The 25,094-nt window shown below is 43.5% G+C and overlaps 1 protein-coding gene and 1 long non-coding RNA gene across 2 annotated transcripts in view; one reads left to right on the top strand and one right to left on the bottom strand.

Moving 5' to 3' along the window:
- The window catches only part of LOC307162376 (uncharacterized protein), a 176,795-nt gene that overhangs the window by 65,701 nt on the left and 86,000 nt on the right, over window positions 1-25,094 (top strand). The window lies entirely within an intron of this gene.
- On the bottom strand, window positions 8,051-8,851 carry LOC307165407. Its single transcript, XR_013822472.1, has 3 exons — window positions 8,789-8,851; window positions 8,192-8,536; window positions 8,051-8,083 (listed from the first exon to the last, which is right to left on the bottom strand). It is a non-coding gene; the product is annotated as an uncharacterized lncRNA (long non-coding RNA).

Genomic DNA, 25,094 nt, shown 5'->3' with positions numbered 1-25,094 from the left:
ATGGAAAACTCAGAGGTATCCAGCCCACAGGGTGGATAGTTTCAACCTCGAGATGGCGAAACAGGGTCTTGTCGAGAGAAAACATGTGCTCGGAGGAGACTTACCGTGGAAATACATGTTGCCCAACGGGGGTAACCATGCACAAGGAGCACCTAGCCAATCACGAGGGCTGACCGAGCGGGCATGCACTCTGGTGATGGCATCAACAGTGCAGGATGAACTCAGTCTTCTAATGAGAACTCATTTGAGTGAAATAATGCACGTATCCAGTCCATGGAGTGGAATGGCGCAGCAAGCAATGACACGAGCAGGTCCTACTTACTGGCTAGTGGAAGCGAGTACATGAGAGGACACTGGCTCTACCCGGAGAAAAAGCTTACCATCTGGAATCTTTTCAAGCAAATTATCCTTTCATGTTACCTGCATTTCCTATAATGCATATGCTGTACTTTGCCCAGTCTGCTCCAGGAGTTAATTGTTTTTTTACAGCCTTGCTGATACAGAGAGTTCTACCAGTAGGCCAAAAACATGAATCTCTTTTGGGTCCAGTAATCCAGCTTGTAGGGATGACATCAATGACAGTCCTTTCATCGGCTGTAAATTCATCAGTGAGCTCCACAACACTAAAATGGGACATTCTGAACCATGAAAATATAGAGTCAGTAATCATGCAGCTGTGGCAAAGCCACATACACATCAGTCATTGGCAGAAGAACAAGTTTTTTTGAAAGTTGTGCCACTGGAACAACAAATAACTGGCCAGTAAGTCCTGAGACGACAGCAATTCCCAAGCATGAAGAATTGATAGGATAATAAAAAATAAAAACAAGTCCCTGCATTAAAAAACTCACATACTGCAAAAATGTCTGCTGCGGGAGAGACCAAAACATTTCTACCAAGGGAAACTCTGTTATCAATTTCAAAGCAGTTGTTTCCCGGAGAGCAGCTGATGATCATTCCTTTGTATTGGCATTGCTAAAACTCAATGGCGCCACCAGGGGGTGGCCAGGGGTGGCCGTGGCCACCCTTGGCCGACTCCTGGCCACCCCGCTGGCCAGTATAAATTTTAGTAGCATCAGTTATGCATTTCATCCCTAATGCACAGCCAGTACTCCCCCGCCCATAGACTGTAAAAAAATAGCCCCCGCCCCTCCGTCCATGCCGCTGTTGCGCGCTCAGACAGCAACAGCTCAGCGCGTGCCCGTCGGTCAACAATTTCAAAAGAAGTTAAGAAAGAAGACGAAGAAGACTACCGCGTCAGTTTGGGTGACAAAGTCATCTGAAGTCATTCCATAGCTTAATGTGAGGGACAGAAGTCTATTTACATCATTAAAGTTTATGGAAACTCGTTTTCCCTCCTCTGTGGCTGACTGTCAATCATTCTCCATTCAGTATTCAAACAGCGCGCGCGCCTCTTCCGGTTGGATGCACGGTAAAACTCTCCAATATGATATATTCACATTATAATGCATTATCTGTAGATATAAGGTTGTGGATTTGCATAAAATGACTTTATTTTGTTGGAGTTTGTTGCTGTTTTTAAACGACTCGCTACCGTGTGCTTGTTAGATCACACACATCACAAGGACTATGAATCGGCATCAAACGCTCAATAACTGGAATTTAAAACTGTGAAACAAATGATCAATAAACTGTTGGACAGATAGACACTAGGATTTGTTTGCTCGACATTTCTTTGCTTTGTGCCGTGATTCCCGTGAACTTTTCAATGCTCACTTGTTCAGCGCAGCGCTGCACACTGTGACTCCATGTTGCTTTGAGCACATCATTCTGCACCCGCGATGCGCATACGCGCTTTGTGCGCTCTGTTTTGAAGCGTTTCATATTATATTATGGTTTTGCGCACTGAAAGATTATTAAAAGCCTATATTTTTTTATACATACATTTTATTAATGTATAATACATTAACATTAATATATAAATATAATATATTTGTATCTGCCAGTATCTGCTTTTCCCCAGTAACTGTTTTGTTTGCAATAAATGTACACCTTATGCCAAATATAATTGCAAAATAAAACAGAATTGTTGTGCAACTCAAAATGTTAACTGTACTGTTATTAGTCTATGCACATTAGATCATTAGTAACATTAAATATAACACAATAAACCATCATATAGTATATCAGTAGGAGTTTCCTTAAGTCTTTCTGATAGTTTTCTACAGGCCGGCTTACTACAACAGTAGAAAAAAATTCTGAAATTATGGTTTATAGTTTTGGTGTGCCACCCCAAGATTTTAAGTGGCCCCATCTGGCCACCCCTATGAAAAATTTCTGGAGGCGCCACTGCTAAAACTGTGTGCATGTGGAAAATCCTGGTGGAGTTGGACACATTTACATTTACATTTAGTCATTTATCAGACGCTTTTGTCCAAAGCGACGTACAGATTAGGACTACATTAGGCGAGTCGTCGTGTAGAGGCAAAAAAGAACGCAAGAAGTGCTCAAAATACAAAGTTCAGGCATTATTCAGAGTAACATAAGCCCGATAAGCAAGGATTTAAAGGAAAAAGGAAGAGGAAAGTGTTTTTTTTTTTGTTGTTGTTTTTTATGAGGTTAATTGCTCACGGAAGAGATGGGTTTTCAGCTGTCTTTTGAATGTTGCCAGGGATTCTGCATTCTGGATGAGGGTGGGGAGAGCATTCCACCAGCATGGAACCGTAAATGAGAATGTTCTAGAAAGTGATTTTGTGGCTCTCTGTGATGGAACCACGAGACGTCGTTCGTTGACCGATCGCAGGCTTCTGGTGGGGATGTAGGCTCGTAGGAGTGAGTGGAAGTAGGAGGGAGCTGAGCCTGTGATAGATCTGTAAGCAAGCGTCAATGCCTTGAACTTGATGCGAGCAGCGAGTGGTAGCCAGTGCAGTGAGATGAACAGAGGAGTGACGTGGGCCCTCTTGGGCTCATTGAAGACAAGACGAGCTGCAGCATTCTGAATCATCTGTAGAGGTTTAGTTGCACATGAAGGAAGTCCAGCCAGAAGAGCATTGCAGTAGTCGAGCCTGGAGATGACCAGGGCCTGGACGAGAAGTTGTGTTGCATGATCATTTAGGAAAGGTTTTTTAGGAAATTTAGGAAAGGAATAGTCCCAAGTAATTTTCAAATGTAAAGCATGATACAGAGTCAAGAGCACCATATTTACGAGCATCTTGTGCCAAATGTATAAGACCACGTATGTTACATACAAGAAATTCATTCCCATAGATTTTGGCAAAAATAGTTACAAAACATTTCAGCTTTCAGCATAATCACAATAGTTACTGCACAGATCCGGACTCAAAAGAATTCTCATGGCAACGGATAAGACTATAAACGTTTAGGAAATGTATTAAACAACACAACAGGGCCCGTGTATAACAAAAACTGCCTAAATTCTGTAGCCTTCCAGCGGCTATATTTGTAAAGTGACCGTGGCTTTCTTGAGAAATTCCTAGGTAAATTTTGCCTAAAATTTCAGGTTTTCAGATACAACTGAAAGAAAACGTACTCGGTTACTAACGTAACCTCGGTTCTCTCTAGAAGAGGGAACGAGTACTGCGTAAGTAATCTTACGCTATGGGGAAATCTCTTTTCCGCGAGATACTGAAGCAAAAAAATATCCTTTAATTTTGAAATAATGTAAAATGCGTTGCGGCAGCATGCAGGTATAGGCAAGATGGCTCGCGTGCCTATTGGCTGCCCTGCGGCAACTGCAGCAGCCTATCGACAGAGTCCCCAGTGACGTCAGATCCAATGGGGGCGCGAAGCGGGACATGACACTACGTCATGTCCCGCCGAAACTCACGTGGCGTGGGCCTTATAAATATGGACTGATAGGCTGATCACACTGGTTTTCATCACCAAAGCGAACCAGAGCTTGTTGCATGCACGGCAAAGATACGCAGTACTCGTTCCCTCTTCTAGAGAGAACCGAGGTTACGTTAGTAACCGAGTACGTTCTCTTACGAGAAGTCTCTCGTACTGTGTAAGTAATCTTACGCTATGGGGATCACAGTGTAAAACGTCGTGCGTGCTGAGATACGACACCAAAGTCCCAAGGGCAGGTGCCTGGGGCTCATATAATGCAAAATCATATGAACTCGGGAAGGGGCTGATAGCATCATCCCTAAATAAATAACACCTGATAAGGGGTCATTTATATTGTTTCACACTGCTAGGGCGAGAAATCGGCCTGGACCGATGAATATAATGGGTCTTACTGCCCGTTAGAGATATTTGATCGATCTGCGAGCGTTGCTCGAGTAGTTTCAGAATCCTGAGCCGAAAACGTCGGGGCAGATAGTTCTGATTTATTGGACCGAAAGCAGCTTAGCCTGCAAAGAAGGAACCTCTAGGTTATAAAACCTTATAAATGTAGACGGGGAGGCCCAGCCTGCCGCCATACAGATATCTTGCAAGGCAACTCCGCTATACCAAGCCCACGATGAGGCCATGCCTCTAGTGGAGTGCGCTTTGACACCTAATGGGCACTGCAAGCCCTTAGAAGTGTAAGCCAGCACTATAGCGTCCACTATCCACCTGGACAGGGTCTGTTTCGATGCGGCTAGTCCCTTAGAACGTCCGCTGAACAAAACGAAGAGCTGCTCCGTCTGCCTGAGTGCGACACGTAGGCTCTTAATGCCCTGACTGGGCAAAGGAAGCTCGCGTCCTTCTCCTCATTACAGACCGGCAAAGCCGACAGAGAAATCACCTGAGCCCTGAACTATGTGTTGAGGGACTTAGGAACATATCCGTGCTTTGGTTTGAGTATGACCTTCGAGTCATTCGGCCCAAATTCCATGCACGTTGCGCTTACTGAGAGCGCTTGCAAGTCCCCTACGCGCTTCACAGAAGTGAGAGCCAGAAGAAACGTTGTCTTGAAGGACAAGTGTTTGATGTCTATTGACTGTATTGGCTCAAATGGGGGTCCCTTCATGGCTTCCAGTACCGTAGAAAGGTCCCAAATGGGAACTGAGGGGGGTCTGGGAGGATTTAACCTCTTAGCTCCTCTAAGGAAGCGGATAACCAGGTCATTTCTCCCCAGTGACTGGTCGAGAGTCGGTTTAGCGAACGCCGCTATAGCCGCCACAAAAACCTTGAGCGTGGAAGGGGTTCTACCCTTATCCAGTAGCTCTTGCAGGAAGGAGAGAACCTCTGTCACTCCACAGCCTGTGGGTGATGTACCACGGGCTGTGCACCAACTAGAAGACACAGACCACTTCGAGGAGTAAAGCCGTCTAGTAGACGGAGCCCTAGCCTGCGTGATCGTGTTTAACACTCCCACCGGGAGGTTAGCGGGTACCCATTGATGGCCCACACATGTAGGGACCACAGCTCTGGGCAAGGATGCCAGATCGAGCCTTTGGCCTGAGAGAGGAGATCCCCTCTCACTGGTATTGGCCATGGGGAGGTGCTTGACAGCTGCATCAGAACTGAGAACCAGGCCTGGTTCTTCCAGAACGGAGCCACTAGCAGCACTGAGCATCCGTTTTCCCTGATTTGCTCTAGCACCTGAGGCAGGAGCGCAACTGGGGGAAAAGCATAGAGCGGGTGGCGGGGCCAGCGCATCCCTGCTCTTGGAGAAAAACTCCCAACAGTGAGTGTTTTCTTAAGACGCAAACAGGTCTATCTCCGCTCTGCCGAAAGTATTCCACAGCAGTTGGACTGTCTGTGGGTGTAGAGACCATTCTCCTGCCGGAACATTGTTCCTGGACAGTCTGTCTGGTCCCAAGTTCAGATGGCCTGGCACATGCGCTACCCTCAGCGAGCACAGATTGTGCTGAGCCCAGACCAGAAGGCGTTCAGTCAGCCTGTACAGGTTTCGGGATCTGACACCTCCCTGGTGATTTATATAGGACACCACTAACATGTTGTCTGAACGGACCAAGACGTGGTGTCCTTTTATTTCGGGGACAAAAGCGCCTCAGCGCATTGTCGACTGCCATCATTTCCAGGCAGTTTATATGCAGGAGCCTTTCCTGTTCTGACCACTGGCCGAAGAACGGTCTGCCCTCGAGCAACGCTCCCCACCCCGAGGTGGAGGCGTCCGTAGACACCACCTTCACACTCGAGGAGGTCCCTAGGCTTACACCTGACCGGTACCAGTCGGTCACTTTCCAAGATTTCAGGGCTGCGATGCATCCCTGAGTGATCTTGAGGCGAAACAGACCAGAGGACAAAGCTCGCCGCGGTACTCACGCTTTTAGCCAGAGATGCAGCGGACGCATGCGAAGCAAACCCAGCTGGAGCACTAATGATGCTGAGGCCATGAGACCCAGCATTTTCTGAAACCTTCTGAGCGGGACTATAGTGCCGCAGCAGAAGGATTTCGTCATGCACTGAATGTCCAGCCTGCACTGTGGCGATAGCTGAGCTGTCATAGACAGCGAGTCCAGTTCCAAGCCCAGAAAGAAATTCTCTGACTGGGAGACAGTGAACTCTTCACCCAATTGACTTTGAAACCTAGATTCTCGAGATGCTCGAGTAAAATGGTCCTGTGTTCTATGAGCTCTGATTGTGATCGAGCTAGAATCAGCCAATCGTCCAGGTAGTTCAAAACTCGCATGCCCCGGAATTTCAGGGGTGCGAGCGCTGCGTCCATGCTAGGGATGTCAACGATTAATCGACGATCGATTAATTGTCGATAATACATTTAATCGATACAACTTATCGATCATCGATTAAGCAGGTCTTCATGCGCGTACGCGCTGCTCAACCGCGAAACATGTAAAGCGAACACTGCATGAAAAGAGGTGTATCCGGACCAGTATACTCCTGTATACACTGCTGGAATTCGGAAGAATCCAGGAGCATACTGGCCGGATAGCTCAAATTCCATGGGTCTGTATATATCCGTATACATCCGAAATTATACCAAATCGGATGTATGTTGTGGACGTATACTTCCATGCTACAGCCATTTGTTGCCATGGCAAGTAATCCCATCAAAGGTTTTTTCAAGAGAACATTTTCACACCTTTGTGCACCTTTTGGCCTTCCCCCCTATTGGTCCTTTTCTTTTAAAACCACTCCCATAACCCAGACCACTATTGGAGGACAGGACACATTGAAAACCCAGGAAAGTGATTTGATTGGTTACTTTTAGAACATAGCCCACCCTAGGCCTTATCGCACAGTGATTTGATTGGTTATAGGCCAGCTATGCAGATATTGCGCAGTATACACTAAACCCCCCTTCCCCCAATTTTAATAAATTCAAATATAATTTTAAAAACACACACAAAGAACAATGAGAAAGTCTGACATTTTTATTAAGGTAAATAAAACATTCCAAAGAGCATTATAAACAAGCATTAAAAATGAATGGGGGAACAAAAATATTTGAAGGGATGAAAATGTAAAGGAACAAAAACAAATATAACATGAACATTCCAAAGAACATTATAAACATACATTAAAATGAATGTGGAAAAAGAAATGTGAACAAAGGTGTAAAGGAATAAAATACAAAACATGGAGATAAGCAACATGCACATCAAAAAGGAACAAATATACAAAGTATACAATATAAAACAAGATCAATAAATAAGAAATATAGAAATTAAAGTGTATATAAAATATATGTAAATATTCATTTTTCAAACTGCCATGATGCACTGGTGGTGTGATGTAGCGTGGGTCAGCCTCTAGTCTGGTTTGTAGTACCTGGAAGAGAGCAGATAACTCTGTGGTTCTGTTTGGTGGAGACCTCACCATCCACACTGGCCTTCCATCAACAACAGCATCTTCATCAGACATCAGTTCTATTGTTGCAGTCTTCCAGAGTTCCCTTTCTGTGTTGGTTTGTACAACACTGGACCTGGTCTCCAGCATCTGCAAAACATGACAGTAATTTAACCACTAAAACAGAGAGGAGGACAGTTACATTTTGAAGAAGAAAAAAACAACAACTGCTTAACCAGTTTCTTAACTTACCCATCTCTTTCTTTGACGGTTCTTTGCAATGTTCTCATAGTGTTTCTTTTTACTGGGCCTTTTCAGGCTGAGCCAAAGTATACTTCCTCCGCAAAGTCTCAAAATACGTCTTGTGGTCACAGCCAGGTTATGTGATGAATTTATTCTGGGGGAAAAAGTTGCAGGCATCATTAATGAAATTCAGTTTTGGTATTTCAAATCCATATAGTAGTAGATTAAACTAACATTTACAGCATACAATACGCAGTCTTACCCGGTTTGTGGATCGTATTTGTGTGGGTTGTTCTCTGAATTATGGAGGCACCTTACAGATTCCTGTAAAGTTTGAAATTAAAAAGCGTTTAAGTGGATTCACAATCTGCAAGAACCACAAAACTGAATTTTCAGTTTGAATAAGTTGGCCATCACAGTAAACATAAGAGACAAAACATATCAGTTCATAAATCTTTAAGATGTCACGCAGCGCCTCTGATATCTTACCGGTTCGTGCCGCCTTCTGCCTATACAAGGCCACCAGTGCAGGTGTATGTTGGTCAAGCACAGCATAGAACTGGTTCCGTATGTTGACGTTTGTGATGCGTTGGAACTCAGCACAAAGCTACAAAAACAAAAACAAACAAAAATAATTATATAAAAAGACTAATACTCGATTTGCAACAGAAAACACATTTGTGATGCAACATGTTCAGTTAAAATACATTGTTGAGCAACATGGTCACATGCAAAGTGATAGTTCTTACACACAGTGAATAGTGGCATTTGCTGTTCCATTTGAATGTGATACATATTAAAAATTTGGCATAGAAATATGTGTGAAGAGTGGCAGAAAAGAGAAGTGAGTCTGTTTTACCTGTGATTCAATCCGAAGAGCCGGCCATTTCCCCAAGAAGTCCTTCACCTGCACAGATAAAACAATCAATATGAAACCAGTCAAATTATGCAATCAACCTCTTTACAAATTAATGATACAAAATTTCAAGTTAATGTCCATAACCTTAACTTTGTTTGAGTAAAAGTTAACATAACTGCTAACGTTAGCCACTAGCTCATTTGGGTGCATATAGGAATAACATCACATTGAACTTGCCAGAGCAGGGCGCTTAACACAAACAGCAGCAACACACTCAAAAACAGAAGGACTATCGCTTGCTGAAAAGAGTTATTGACTAACGTTAACATTATTGCCCTGCCACGACATTAACAGTAGCTAACGTTACACAGGATATTCTGTCACCAGCAGGCGGACTGACGGCAATCGCGCCCGCGGCACCGCGCTTGCAACTTAAAAATAGCCTCGTCTAACAGTCAAATATCACGTGTAATATGATATTCTTACAATATTACAACAAGCAAAGTAGTTTTGAAGTGTTTTGGTTTACTTACAAGTTGTTTCATTCTTGATACCACGTCGCTCGAGAGGGTAGCCATCTTGGATAGATTTTTCAGGTAACGTCATTAAGGGCTGCACATCATGACGTCATATCACGTGATCGACAGTACACTTTAAAATAGTGAGTAAACCAGCGGTGTTCACTCAGAAATGCTGAGGCACACAAACATAAAAATACATATTTGTTCATAGACATTAATAGTTTAAAGGTGGATTAACTCAGCAAGAGATTTTAACTGTAGTGACCTCGGTCTTCAATTCAGTGGAGTAGAAAAGCTCAGGTTCCTTCTACCTTTTTAATAAATATCAAGTCACCTTTATTTATACAGCGCTTTTTACAATACAGATTGTTTCAAAGTAGCTTTACAGAGATAACAGGAAAATAATGCAAGAAAGTTTGTTTTCTAGAAGAAAATAGCTTCAAAGTCCACCTTAAGTCAGTTCAGTGGTGATTCATTTTGTTGTATAAATAAATAAATAAATTTAAATGTGTATATATATAGCCACTTTGGAGAAAACCGTGATGTCATCGTCCAGCTCAGTTCAGATCTCATGTAATAGTGTCAACGCAGGCAGATCAATAATATTGTTGAATATTAAATTAAATGTCCCCAACTAAGCAAGCTAAAAGCCAATTGTGAAAAAGGTGACAAATGTTGTTGTCTGCAATTTGTAAAACTTCACAATAAAATTTGAGATATTCTGAAATGTTTGGTTCATTTTTCTTTATTTGTTCCATTAAATTTATTGCTGGGAAAAAATTAATCGCGATTAATCGCATCCAAAATAAAAGTTTGTGTTTGCATAATATATGTGCGTGTACTGTGTATAATTATTTTGTATATATAAATACACACATATGCATGTATATATTTAAGATTTTTATTTATTTATATATAAATTATTTATATTTATATATAATATAAATTATGTATAAATGTATAGGCTATACAGTATATACATGCAAATATTTCTTAAATAAATACATGCATATGTGTGTATTTATACATACAAAATAATTATACACAGTACACACACATATATTATGCAAACACAAACTTTTATTTTGGATGCGATTAATTTTTTCCCAGCACTAATTAAATTCCTTTGTTTATTTCATTAAATATTCAGATGTTTTTGTGAACGTATATGTTCAGACTGGGTGTTTATTTTGTCCTGTTTTTATCAAAAATATTTGATTAAGAGACTTTTTTTCATGCAGTGGTTTTAAGGCCCTGACACAGGCGACGTGAGCCAACCCTAGAGTCGGCTTTAGTCATTGCTAGTTCTTTGACGTCGGTTTTGTGTTTCAGGGCCTTAAGAATTTATTTATTTTTCTGTACAAAAAGCTTGTTTGCTGTAGCCTAACCTAGTAGTCCAGAGATAATTCAACCCTGAAGTCCTCCCTGGCCACCCCTCCCTCTGAGAACAGCCAGCACTGTGTTAGTGTCAGTCATTAACATATGAAAGGTCTTCACACCTAACAGTTGTCAGTCCTCTCACACCCAGAAGTGTTTCAGCTGTATATGTCCGTGAAATTTCACGGATTCCTGTATATGTCCGCATATGTGAGGTTTCCGGGTTTATCTGGAAATATACTGTTCCATGTTACTCTGATCCGCTTTTTCCCACATACATCCGGCAAACATCAAATTACACAGGAGTTTACCATGCCCGTATTTTGCCGGATTTGAGGACCATATGTTTGGGACCATTTTACACCTTCATCATGACTATAAGTTTGCGTGTGCATTCGCAGCCTTTTGTTTTGTGCAAATGTAAGTTGTAATACTGTTTATTTTGTGTATGCCTATCTATATCTGATTTATCTCACATTGGATGCATTTGGTTAAGAATTAACTCTGTAGTAAAGCGTCAGCTTCAGCGCGCGCAGCTCAAACGGCAGTGCACGACTAATAATGACTATTGGGACTGTAATATTACATAACATTATAAAGAGAACAATATTGTAATAAAACATTGTGAATTATTTGGGTTTAGTTGCCGTGTCGCGTTGCTCCAGGAAGAGCGCGTCCACAACATGAGTAGTTCTGAATGAATGGCACGTAACTTAGTTCAAGTTCACTTGTGCATGAATTTGCGTCATTTTGTGCAGATATAATTTGTAATATTATGTTTATTTTGAATATATCTGATTAATCTCATATAGGTTGCATTTCTTTTAGATAAATAACGTGCTAGCAAAGTGCTCCAGTTTAACGGTAGCAGATTCATTCAGCGCGTGCAGTTGTTCCAGGAAGAGCGCGTCCACAACAGTCACACATTCTAAGCGCATATGAGGCGGCGTTGGTGACACGTTGCATTAGTAGTTTTATTTGATTATTAAATAATTAATTTAATTATCAATCACATCGAAACATTTTACAATCCTATTAGCCCTTTATTTATATTTAAATCCATTCTCATTGATTTGGTGAGGAACATAGCGTTCTGAGCAGCATTTGCAGACCCTGTCATGCCGTTGGCCATACGCCACTGCAGTAGACGCATATCGCAGTATTAAGGCTAACGATTAATCGATTAATTGATCGTTAATTTAAATGACGATCGATCATAGGAATTTGTGAAAATTGACATCCCTAGTCCATGCACATCGTGAATGTACGGGGTGCTAGGGACAAGCCGAACGGCAGGACTGTGTATTAAGAAGCCTGGCCCTCTAAGGCGAATATCAAGAATCGCCTGTGATGTGACGCTATTTGTATTTTAAAATACGCGTCCTTCAGATCTATCGACATAAACCAGTCCCCTTGGCGAATTTGCGCAAGGATTTTCCTGGTTGTGAGCATTCTGAACCGGCGCTTTGAAAGCACTCTGTTCAGCTGTCTTAGATCTAGAATGGGTCTGAGACCCCCATCCTTTTGGGAACCAGAAAGTATCTGCTGTACAGACCCCCTTCGCTCTGAGCTTGAGATAAAGGCTCTATAGCTCCTTTGCTCAACAGTTTCGCTATTTTGGCTCGAAGTAGATGTGCTACTTCCTCTTTCACCATGGTTTCGACTCGCGCCATATAACGGCGGGGACGTCGAACGAACTGTAGCGAATAGCCTCTCCTTATGATGTTTTGCACCCATTCTGATACCCCGGGAAGCTTTGCCCACGCACTTGCATGAATAGCTAGGGGTTGAATGAACTCTGGGCTCTGGTCGCGACATAGTGGCGACCTGAGAGCTACGGTGTGCTGAAACACAAACGCCGCGCTTGTAGCGCTCGAGGCGGGGGGCGCGCTGATCACAGCGGGCAACCTGCCCACGCTCGACTCTCTTACGGCGGGTTGCCGAGGGAAAGCGAGCGGGGGAAACCCCGTAGGGCTTATGTCCGTGAGTGAATGCGGGCGCGGGACAGCGGGCGCATTTGCTACACTGAAAACACCGTCTGTTTGGGCAGACTGTATGTGCGTTGGTTTCGTTTTTACAGAAACCATGAGACATGCAGTGTGTAGTGCTTGTGCGGGCACTTTCACTACATCTAGTGCACAATCGACATGAGTCGATTTTATGTGTGCGAGCCGCGTGTGGCGGGCTGTCCTTGTGTGTAGGAATGAACACTGGGCTGTGGGAATTTTACTACACTCATAACCAGTGTTGCCAGATTGGGCGGGTTCCCGCCCAATTGGGCTGCTTTGAATTTGATTGTGCGGGTAAAAAAGGGTTTGGGCGGGTGGACAAAATTTGGGCTGGTTTGGGGTCAGTTCGGCGGTTTTCAAACATCTACATTTTAATGTCTAATTGGTTAAAAACTAAACTAAAGTGTGCATGTAGTCCATAAAATCAGTCATCATGACATTACTGTACACGCACGCCCATGCAGAGTAAGCTGGCGTTGGTGTTGACATCTCAGACGAGCACGCACTTTTAGCCAATCAGCGATCCGCAGGCAGATGCGATTGAGCGCGATAAGTTGTAGCTGTATATTCAAGTGATCGCCAATGCCAAAGTGACATAGCCTACTACTATACAGTAAGTTGTATCTAAAGAGTGAGATAGTGAGCAACTCTAAAAACGTACACACGTGGTGGGAGATGACTCAATGGTGAATATCTCTGAGAGGAGAGAGCACAGTTGACTTGAATTGAAATCAAATATGGGACGACTCCTGTCCATGGTCATGTGCACACTAGCCTAACCAGACATCTGCAACTTTTACACCATCCAGACTGCACTCTACTCGACCCTGACAGCTGCTGAAAAAGGTTTGAATCAACAATGAATCCGTTATGACTGCTAAATTTTGCGTTATGTTCTGCAAGGCTACTTCCGAGGGTTAAAGTCATCGGTTCATTTCTTGATTGCCGTTTTGACAGTGTACACCTGGACATTTTAGTCATATTGGCTAATTCTCATTAATTATTGCCCTGTTTTGATCTGTTTTCCTGGAATTTTTTTTTAATTTTTAATTTTATTTTATCATCGTTATTTTGTTTTAAGGAGATACAAATTGTGCTTATCAACCTTGAATGACATGGTAACGAAATTATATCACATTATTTTGGCAGTAAAATTTTGGGCGTTTTTTTCTTGTAGTGGGCGGGTTTTGGTGAGCTTTTGGGCTGGAAATCACCGTCCCAATCTGGCAACACTGCTCATAACACCATCGATCGTGGCTGGAATACCAGAAAATACACTCTTTATGGGATTTATCTGGGTTGCCGTAAAAACGGCATTTGTGTGCAGGCATTTACTGGAACTGAACGAGCGAGAAGTTTTGGTGGAAGTCCGGCCGCAGCGGGACTTGAACACCGTCGTTTCCCTAGACTGGCTAGGAAGACTTTGAGTTGCCATAGAAACAGTGTTTGGGTGCAGGCGAGCTGGTTGTACAACACGCTCGTTGGCTGCAAAATACACAGTCGTCTTAAAGTGAACTGACAGAACAAAAGCATTGATGGCATAATTGTATCTGCCGGGACACCCGGGATTCGAACACGGGTCTCTAATGCGAAAGCCTAAGATTCCGCCACTGAGCCACAGAGAGGGACATATAAACTTTCAGTTAGCGCGAGTATATATAAGAGAACGTCAACATGTCTTGTGACGGCGTTTGTTTGCAGGCGTGCATGTATTACAACAGGCTCGTTTACTGCAATATTACATTTCCAGTCGCCTGAACTTCAGAGGGGAATGAGAAATGTGTGAGAAATGGAGGTTGGTCCAGCCTCGGCGGAACTAAAAGCACTCTCTTTTCTCCTTTCGCCAGTCGTAAAGAAACTAGCAGTGTTCTGACATTCCTTGCGAACGGCGCAGTTTGCCATAGAAACGGTGTTTGGGTGCAGGCGAGCGGGTTGTACAACGCGCTCGTTGGCTGCAAAATACACATCTGCAGTCGTCTTTTAAAGGGAACTAACAGAGCGAAAGCATTGACGGCATAATTTTTTTCTGCCGGCAGACCCGGCGATCGAACACGGGTCTCTCGTGCAAAAGCCTAAGATTCCGCCACTGAGCCACAGGGGGAGAATACATAAGCTCTCAGTTAGCACGAGCATATAAGAGAGCGTCAACATGTTTGCTTTGGTGTTTGTTAGCAGGCGTGCGTGTATTAAAACATGCTCGTTTACTGCAATATTGACATTTCCAGTCGCCTGAACTTAAGGGAACTGAGAAATGTGTGAGAAATGGAGGTCAGTCCGGCCTCGGCGGGACTAAAACACTCTCTTTTCTCGTTTCGCCGGTGAGTGACGCGTGAATGGGGCGTAGGGGCGGGGTAGCTTTCTTATAACGTAAAGAAAAACCCTGTGACCGCCCGCTTCCGGCCTCCCTCGTGAACGGCTCGAACAGAGGGAGAGAGAAGCTAGCCCCGAGAGCAGGTATCATCCCCCACAGACGCGGCTTCTTGGTCGATATCCACGACGGAAGCGGCGGCAGACGGCGACCGCTGTCCATCAGGAAGAGACTAGTGAAGCAGGTGAAGCTGGCGGGCGCACCGGCGAGCTTTGCGGGTTGGGGGAGGTTTCGGGACTCATTGAGCACGGTGCTTTTACGGCGCGGTACCGCGGCGGGCGGAGGTGCAGTCTCGGAGAAGGATGCCAGGTGAGTCCTCAGAGTCACCATAGGCAGTAACTAGCTCGCAGTGAGGGCAGTCGCTGTCAGCGAGCACGAGAGCTGCATGATCCTCATCCCGGAAAGGGGCGTCTTGAAAAAGACGCCCGGCTCTTTTAGTGCAAAGTGAGTGTGTGTCGTGGCGGCGAACACACACACACACACACACACACACAAAAACACAGTAGCAGAGAAAAGGATATAACGCCGGATAGCGCAGCAGGAACGGCGACTGAAGGCGGCGCGGCCAGCGGCTTCAGGTGCAGTGGCTCGTCCTGCTGAAGAGCTTTCTCAGACGGCGCGGCTTTTTCTTCTCGGGATCCAGCAATGCGTGAAGCTTGCTGAAGAGATGAAAATCAGTGTGATCAGCCAATCAGTCCATATTTATAAGGCCCACGCCACTTGAGTTTCGGTGGGACGTGACGTAGTGGGCGTGAAGCGCCCCCATTGGATCTGACGTCAATGGGGCCTCTCTCGATAGGCTGCTGCAGTTGCCGCTGGGCAGCCAATAGGCACGCGAGCCGTCTTGCCTATGCCTGCATGCTGCCGCAATGCGTTTTACATTATTTCAAAATTAAAGGATAATTTTTTGCTTCAGTATCTCGCAGAAAAGAGATTTCCCCATAGCGTAAGATTACTTACGCAGTACGAGAGACCTCTCGTAAGAGAACTTGATGAAATTCTACATGTCAAGGGTCCCTTGACCCACAGTGAAACAAGTTTACGGACAATTCCTAAGCACACTAAATGCATATCGAAGAGGTGATACATCACGATGGTGTTCCTCATCTATCATTTTCATCAAACTGGGCATCTGTTCTGAGGGCTGCTTCCATGTCTGGGTGCACTATTTTTTCATTTAAATAAACACCAGACTGCACACAACGTTCACAAGAGCTGTAACCTGAGTGACCTTTTTATACATTTAAGAAAAGCTCTTGCTGGAGCATCACATATAAATGCATCAGGCAGGGGAACACAGTAATGTTTCTCATTGAAGTACAAGCCTTCCTTTGTGAGTTTTTTTAATTCCTCAACGACATCTTTCATGAACTCATGAACTGATAGAGGTTTAGATGGGCCAGCATAGAGACTTATCATAAACACGTTTGATCCAGGTAGCTCCTTAATTTTACCAAGTATGGGCCACAACTGTGCATTGGAGCTTCTGAAAAGCAGTATTCCATCAACATTTAGCCTGAGAGTTAATGTGTCTGTGAGTTCATCTTGTGCATTGGTCAGCTATGTACATATTGCGTTACAAAGGCCAAAATGATAATAACTTCCCGCTTCCCATTTTTTTTTTACTTCTGCCCTTCTGCATCTGATTATGCTGTGTTAGCCACTTTACAAGATAGTGTTGTCTCTGAGTCTTGGTGAAAGCATGGTACTTATGCTAAATCAAGAAAACAAGATTTCAACCAGTGGTAGGGAAGGGCGATATGGCAAAAATATCATATCACGATTTTTTTCAGGAAAATCACGATTCACGATTTTAGCACGATTCTTTTTCATGTTGGTTTTACTATTTTGCAAGTGACTGAGCAATACCGCCAAACTAATGTCCCTATTTTAGCCTTATAGGCAACAAAATATAAAATAAAAAAGAATGGCAGACATTTAGGCCAATGTGGCGAAGATAAAAATCTTCTTCATTATTTTCTTTGTTATTAAAAATGAACAAAGATACACATTAAACATACACAACTTAATATACAAATGAAATAAACAGTGCTATATTTTTTCAGCTACAGTAGGTGTATTTAACAGTAGCAGACATCCCTAGCCTGATGTCGTCATCCTCAGATTCTAGTCAGAATGTGAGTCTGATACTGCTCCATTGAGCTTTGATTATGGGGCATGTTTCAACCGAATCAGGAAGGAAAATGCCTCTGCACTCAATTGGATAGACCTACAACCAATCAGAGCAATGGAGTAAGTTTTCATTCATGTTTCCGATCGACAAATGCCTTGATCGCTGTTCTCTGTTCCTCTTTAATAAAAAATGTGCTGTCGATATCTTCTATAACAGACGCGATGGCGGAATCTACACTTGATGTTTCAGAAACAAAGTTCGGCAGGAGCACATTCACACAATCAATCCAATCAACTTGTCATCAAACACCATGTCGACCCTATCAGCATGAGAGGAAACATATATTCACTCTGTCAACTCACCTAACATTCCTTGACAGTTTTCAGCATCCCTCCGCTCACTCTCGGCTTATTCTTCCACAGCCTGGGAGTACTTTGGGTTTGGGCCGAATACCGAGCCCGGAGCCTCTCCTCGGACAGCACGTCAAATGTGCATTTATTCTATCTGACTTATTTGTAAGTGTGAACTCGTGGAATCTCAATTTTCCAGCGGCAGTCATCTTTGTTGTAAACGAATTCAACCCAAGCGCTCTTTGGTGACGTGGATGATTACGTTACTGTTGATCATCTGTCCATCATCGTATAAAGCCCGCCCTGACAATTTGATTGGTCCGAACAATTTTTGTTCGGGCATAATAGCTCCTCATCGGATTGAGTCCAGACCGAACTTCCCGACCTAAAAATTTTGTGGGCGGGGCTAAGTTCAGCTGGCATCCAGGCTAAGACATCCCAAGTCTCCCGGAAGTTCTGGTAGTCTCCCGCATGTTGATAGCGGCTCCCTGATGCCCGCTAATTAGATAAAATCTCCCGGAATCTAGAGCGAGCGAGCAAGAGCGAGCATACTTAGCACGCGCACGGCAGAGAGAGGGAGCGAGAGACCTTGCGTGTGTGTGCTACCGCTACCAGCGGGCTTTTATCTATACTCCCGAACTCTTTCGCGGACCTTTACCATGACTGTTCCCTGCTGGTGGAATGATCTAACTCAACCAGAGCAGCTGAGTCCCTAGCCACTTTCAAGGAACGGATGAAGACGCTTCTTTTTCGACAGCACTTGATCCAGTATTGCTAACACTTTCTCTACTACTCTATTCTATTCTGTTCTATAACAAAAAACAAAACAAAAAAAAAGTTCTGCGTTAGATTAAGTTGAGAAGGGTCATAGCACTTGCATATTGTTGTCCTACTGTTAGTTTACCCGCTTCTATTGTTCTCATTTGTAAGTCGCTTTGGATAAAAGCATCTGCTAAATGAATAAATGTAAAAATGTAATGTAAATGTAAAGCTTCTTTGATACAATCTGTATTGTAAAAAGCGCAAAATAAATAAAGGTGACTTGACTTGACGAGAGATTTCTGTATTTTTTTGTCTGGAAAAAATCCTCAGATGACGCAAAAATTGTAATTTTGCGTCATCTAAGGATTTTTTGGACAGAGGCTAAAGACTACAGCCAGCAGTAGGAGCTGTCCCGCATGTTTTCAACCCGCCCGTAGGGGGATCTCACTCACAGAATGTACACATAGTGTCAGTCATCTGTTTTTGGAAGCTAAGCTAGCAGGCTCTTGTTCTGTGGAGAAAGCTGAGTAGGAGGGGTTACCATCCTCTTTTTCCCAGACATGTCCGGCCGTCGAGATCGTCCAAAATGTCCGGGATTCGGCTTTTGCTTTCTGCAGTCGCCATTCATTGTTTACATGCACATCTTTTGTTTCAATCTAACTGAATTCATTCCGATTGGTGAATCTGAATGTAGTGTTTACATGAACGCTAAACAAGTAAACGGTTGATGTGCTTTTTAACATTGCTAAGAAAATTCCCACTCCTCCGTGAGAGATACGAGACCGGTGCGTCTCACAGGTGTCGCTCATCAGTAATAACGCCACCGGCCTCTCATCGTTCTCCCGCGGCCCTCAGTCTCGTCCTGCTCGCCACAGTAAACATAATGAATGGCGACTGTAGAACGCAAAAGCCGAATCCCGGACATTTTGGCCGATCTCAAAATCCCGGGCAGACTCGTCACGGAGACTCACTAGTAGCCTAGTCTTGTTGTTTAACTGCGCTGTGCGCTCTCTTACCGGTAGGCGACCTCCTTGGGCAGCGAAGCAAGTGCATTCTGGGAGTTGTTGTCTTTCATCTACATCAGCCAAAAATACATTTTCTGGCTTTTCTCAGTCTAGAAAGCTCCAAATTCAAAAATAATTTTACATTTCTTCTACATAAATGACCCATTTTAAATACACATTCATCTTTCCAGAGGTGAAGTATTCCTTTAATCATCCACGATCAAAAAACGTGATATCGCACACCCCTAACCAGTGGTTCATAAACTTTTTCTGTCTAGAAATTTTGAGAAATTAATTGATTAACACTGTACGGAAACTCTACACCATGTGTACGAACTCTTTTACTAGAGTGAGAAAAGTTAAGTCTCTTTATGTTGATGCTCAGACTTCCAGGATAGTCCACCAATGTTTATTTAACTTCTTTTGGAAAAATTAGAAACACTATATTAGAACATCTGTAGTTATTAACCCCCTGAGGTCGGCTATCGCGCCGGCGCGATAGGCTCGTTTTTTTCCGTATGAGTGCAAAAAAAAAATAAAAAAAAAATATGAATTTTTATCTTATATGCTTGTGTTATACATCAATCGATCCTGTTTAGTGTGTATTTTTTTTTTGTGTATGCTCATAATAAAAACAAAGTGTTGTGCTTTTCGCCAAATAAAGAAAAATAAACATGATGCGAGTTCTGCCTACTCTCCGTCAGTGAAGTCAATTCTGAAACGCGTCCGAAAATGAACTGTAACTCAGCGAATACTCAGTCAAACAGGCATACAGTCACACAGGCATGAAGCTTGAATTATCTTCTTTCAAATGAAGTAATTTTTATAAAAAACAAATATTCACAGTTTATATAATATGTATGTAAAGAGAGAGATGTCAGTCGTTCTCATCTCAGCTAATTAAGTTTTAATGTGACTCCGCCTACGGAGACCGCGCTATTCAAACGCAAATGTGAGGCGATCCATACAAACCTGTGAAACGCCCACATCCGCTGGATAAGGCCGGTGAAACACTGGATGCATGGCGTAAGCGTCTCAGCTGCGTGGCGTGTCCGTTTTTATTTCGGCTCCCATGTTAACAGTTTAGAGTTTGCACACTGCCTGTGTGAGACGCGCGTCTCAGGCGCGGCACGAGCCGCGTGGAAAACGCGTGCATTCTAGAAATAGAACCGACGCCTATTTTTCACGCGACACGCAAGCGTCTTGGAAGCGTTTCCATGCAAAATTGAATAGGAAAATCTGTTTATTTGTCATTTTGACACGAATACATATTAATAAATGTCCTTTTGATGTTTAAAAGTGTCTAGGTTTTGACATAAATGCAAATATAAATGTAATTTTACAAAATATGATCGATTTTCAAATACTGCTGTATTGAATGAACAGCTTTTAGCAAACTCTATTGCTATACTGAGATGAGGAATATATACTGTATGTGTTTTGTCAAAAATAAAGTCATCAACTAACTAATGAATCCTTTACTTTGAAATACGTATGATAAAATGTATACTTTAGTTTTGAAAGACGTTGACTAGTTTTGAAAAGATTATAAAGTATGTATGTGCATGCATATATATATGTGTGTGTATATATATGAAGAGTTCAGATGCAAAAGCCTCTAAATGCCATCTGAAATTTTCTCCTAGAATGATCATTTTTATGAAGCTTGTATATTTAAGTTAGCTATAGGTGACCCACCTGAATGAATGGCTCATTAAGTATGCAGGGACGTAGTCTCACCAGGTGTGAACTACTACATATGCATGATGCTGTTGGAGCGTTTACGCCCCATCCGCATATTGGCTTTCCAAACTAAAAGTGTTTCACAAAACTAAAATCAATGTATCGTTTTTTTGTGGATGATTAGGCAGGATGATTTTCATATCATTTTGAAGAAAAAACACTAGGCGATGAAATCCATTAGTCAAAAGTCTTATTGCCACATATTTAGTATGTGTTTTGTGGCCTTATTTCAGAAACTTTAGTTTTTAGTTTTTTCAATAACCACGCATAAACATTATTCTCTCAAAAATGCAGACATGTACATTCTTGTTGCTCACATATTATGGTAGCCCTGTTTGTGCTAAATAGTGTGTAATTTTTTTTTGCCATTAATATGTTTATAAGCAACTGAAAAAAGCACAAATGTCAGGGCATGTCAGAACATCTCAAGGACCCCAAAAACACCCCAGACCCCAGAGGGTTAATTCTTGTGAAAAAGGTAGACTTAAAGGGATACTTCTCCGATTAGCATTAAGTTTTGTATCATTAGAAAACCTGTAGTATTTTCAAATGCCTGTGCTTCCCTCCCTCAACTTTTGCTTTGCCTTTTATTTCAGACATACCAGAGGTTTAATATTTACATTTCATATTTGTTGTTTCGGATGATCTTGTGACTTCAGCTCAGAAATATTTCACTTGCTTTTTTATAAATTTTATTTGACTTCTTGGAAAATGTTATATACATAAATGTAAGTTTGCCATTAACAAACCATTTTCTTTCTGTGTTTTTGAAAGAATTTAAAATACATATTACTACAATTAGGCCTAAATCTTCAGTAAATATGAGAGCAAGTATTTGTAAGAATTTTACTCGTGTTCTTTCTCTTTATATTCTTTTTTTCTTTTATTTTTCAGTTTTCAGCTAATCACTGTTAACTCTTATTTTCTCATTTGTATTCTGATGACATTGAATACATTTTGTATTCAAAGTTGTATATAATAAATATGTAATTGCTGTACTTTTTGAAATAAAAACTGCTTCCTTCCTCATCATCATGCATCACATAAAAAAAACAGCAAGAACAGTCCAGTCCAGTCACTTTAAGTACACAATGTCTTTCTTTATTAGGTGTGGAACATAGTTCAATAACACACACAAGGCAGGAGACATGGCATTTCCAGCAGCAACACACAAGGATTCCTCCATGTGGCATGAACAAAAGGAAGGGGCTGGTTGTACAGGAGCTGTCTAATGAAGTCTGTGGCTGATCGAGGCTAATTAGTTGAAGGTGTGGTGAACTGCATGGGGAACTGAGTGGTAAAGAAAAATGGGGCGTGGCAACTGCAGGAAAGAGAGGAAATCTTCCAAACAGCACCCCGGTGGAATAGAAGGGAGGTTTGCAGAAGCGAGCAGGAGGGAGATCGGCCATTTGAGGAATAAGGAGTTTGGCACAGGACTGCTGGCACACCTGTGCTGATGTATCCTGACAGCCTCACGACCCCTCAGGATCCAGAATCGCCTCCTCAGCTCAGCGAATAGCCTCTCGGGACCAGAATGATGTAGGTGGTCATCACAATCTTTAATTATAAGTTTTGTAATTGGATGGGCAGGGTCCAGGACAACTGGATGTATGGCATCAGGAGGCAGGCCACTGCTTTGTCGTAACCTTCGACCTACTCGAATGAGACCTGACACTGGGTCTAGTTCCAGAGCAAGGGAGAGAAGACGACTGGAATGTGGAAGGGGTTTGTGGGTCTGACGGCATGCTAGATAATTTCCAAAGGAATCCAGCTGGGTCTGTCTTAGGATGGCAATCTCTGCATCGAGGTAGGTTGCTGCCGATGGTGTTTTCAGGAGGCTCTGCCACCTCAGAGTGGGAGGCAGTGGTAGAGTCAAGGAGATCCTGAAAGGTGGTGCACTGGGTAGGGTCAGAGATGTCATCGGGAGAAGGAGGGAAGGCCCAAGGGTTGGACCAGGGAGCAATTGTGAAGCGGACAACCATTGTCACATGTAGGCGACTGCACCATAAGACTGTTCTGATGCATCGCAGAAGATGTGCAGGTCTTGGATGGCTGAGGGGGTGTCTACTGTCCAATGGATAAGACAACGGGGCAGTAGTATTGAGGAGAGATTAGGGAGTTCTCCTCCTCCCATGCACCTGGTGGAACATGGATTAACGTCTCCGCTGATGGCAATCTTGTGCTGCCTGAAGCGGAGGAGAACTCCAAGGAGGGAAGGCCCAAATGTTGGACCAGGGAGCAATTGTGATTTCAGGCACTGATTCTGATAGGAGAAAGAACAATCAAATACAATGCGGTCCTTTCCATTATGACGCACAATGTGGTGAGGTATGTGCCAAGACTCAGGAGCATCTGCTACTTCAGATGAGGTTAACTTCTTGACATACCAAGCATCAACTAACTTCTGGATCTCTCTGATATAGGTCTCTGCCTGTGGGGGGGTTTGGAGCAGTCGCCTCTCACAGCTGTGAAGATGTGACATAACTGCTTCCTTAGGGGCCTTTGGGGGGGCCAGGGATCTACTCAGAGGAAAGGTGTGGCATACCGTAGGACAATAGCTCAATAGCTCTGTGCCTGTATTTCAGGGTGTCCGTATGGCAATTCCAGTGGAGGCCTAGAGTAGATTCCATGGGATCAAGGGAAGGATGATGTGACAGCCAGAGATCTGCCTGGTCTGACCTAGCATTGGGAGGGAGATCACAGATGACCTTTGGGTCATTACTGGCCCATTGTCTAATCTCAAAGCCACCAGAGGAGAGGGTTACACGCATGCAGTGAAGGAGGTCCTTAGCTTCCTCTGGTGTGGGAAGACTTTGAAGGCAGTTATCCACATAGAAACAATGCTGTATGGAATAGGTAATGCGGTGGCTGGAGGTGGTGCCAAATGGGATGACTTGCCATTCATATACAGTTGGAGGTGATCTACTGTCACGCCAGAGGAAGCGCAGGAGGGGTTTATCTTGGGGTACCAGGCGCATCTGGTGGAACATGGATTTAACGTCTCCGATGATGGCAATCTTGTGCTGCCTGAAACGGAGGTGAACTCCAAGGAGGGAAGGCCCAAGGGTTGGACCAGTGAGCAATTGTGAATTCAGGCACTGATTCTGATAGGAGAACGAACAATCAAATACAATGCGGTCCTTTCCATTATGATGCACAATGTGGTGAGGTATGTACCAAGACTCAGGAGCATCTGCTACTTCAGATGAGGTTAACTTCTTGACATACCAAGCATCAACTAACTTCTAGATCTCTCTGGTATAGGTCTCTGCCTGTGGGGTTTTTTGGAGCAGTCGCCTCTCACAGCTGCGAAGACGTGACATAACTGCTTCCTTAGGGGCCTTTAGGGGGGGGGCCAGGGATCTATTCAGAGGAAAGGTGTGGCATACCGTAGGACGTCATCAACAGGAATTCAGATGGTTTGAGTCTCCAGCTGGTGAATTGCATATTGGTCCTGTTTAGAGCGGACAACCATTTTTGTGTTCCTCTGAGGTACTGTGTCCAGCTGCCACAGTTTTTGCACATTGTGGTGGATGTCATCAGGTGGGCATTTAAAGAAGATATAATGACACTTGGTGGAGGGAGAGCTAACAATATCTCTAGCAGGGCCCTGTAACGTCCAGCCAAGACGGGTTTTGATTGCTACAGGGGCTCCGGGGGGCCTAACTTTACAGGCAGTGTTGGAGTGATCAGGTGGGCATGATCAGCTCCTATGAGTAGAAGGGGGCTTACGTTATCATGCTGCTTCAAGGGAATCTGCCGGAGATGAGTGTAGCGCCACTGGAGGGATTTCACAGGATGAGAATGTTCGGACAAGGAAAGCTGATCAGCAGTGAAGGTATGCCTGATGGCATAGGATTTCTCTGAATGGGCCTTTGGAATGAGGGTGAAGGACATGGCGGCACCGTTTAAAGTCTGGACATCCTGTCTCACAGTCCTCAGCTTCAAGCTCTCAGACTCTCCTACCAACTGGAGTTTCTGGGTAGCAGGATGCAGAAGGATCATACGTTCTGACCCATCATCCAGTATGGCATATGT

This window comes from Squalius cephalus, assembly GCF_949319135.1.
Source record: "Squalius cephalus genome assembly, chromosome: 1".
NCBI classification, from domain to species: domain Eukaryota; kingdom Metazoa; phylum Chordata; class Actinopteri; order Cypriniformes; family Leuciscidae; genus Squalius; species Squalius cephalus.
This window is presented reverse-complemented; position numbering and strand designations above follow the sequence as displayed.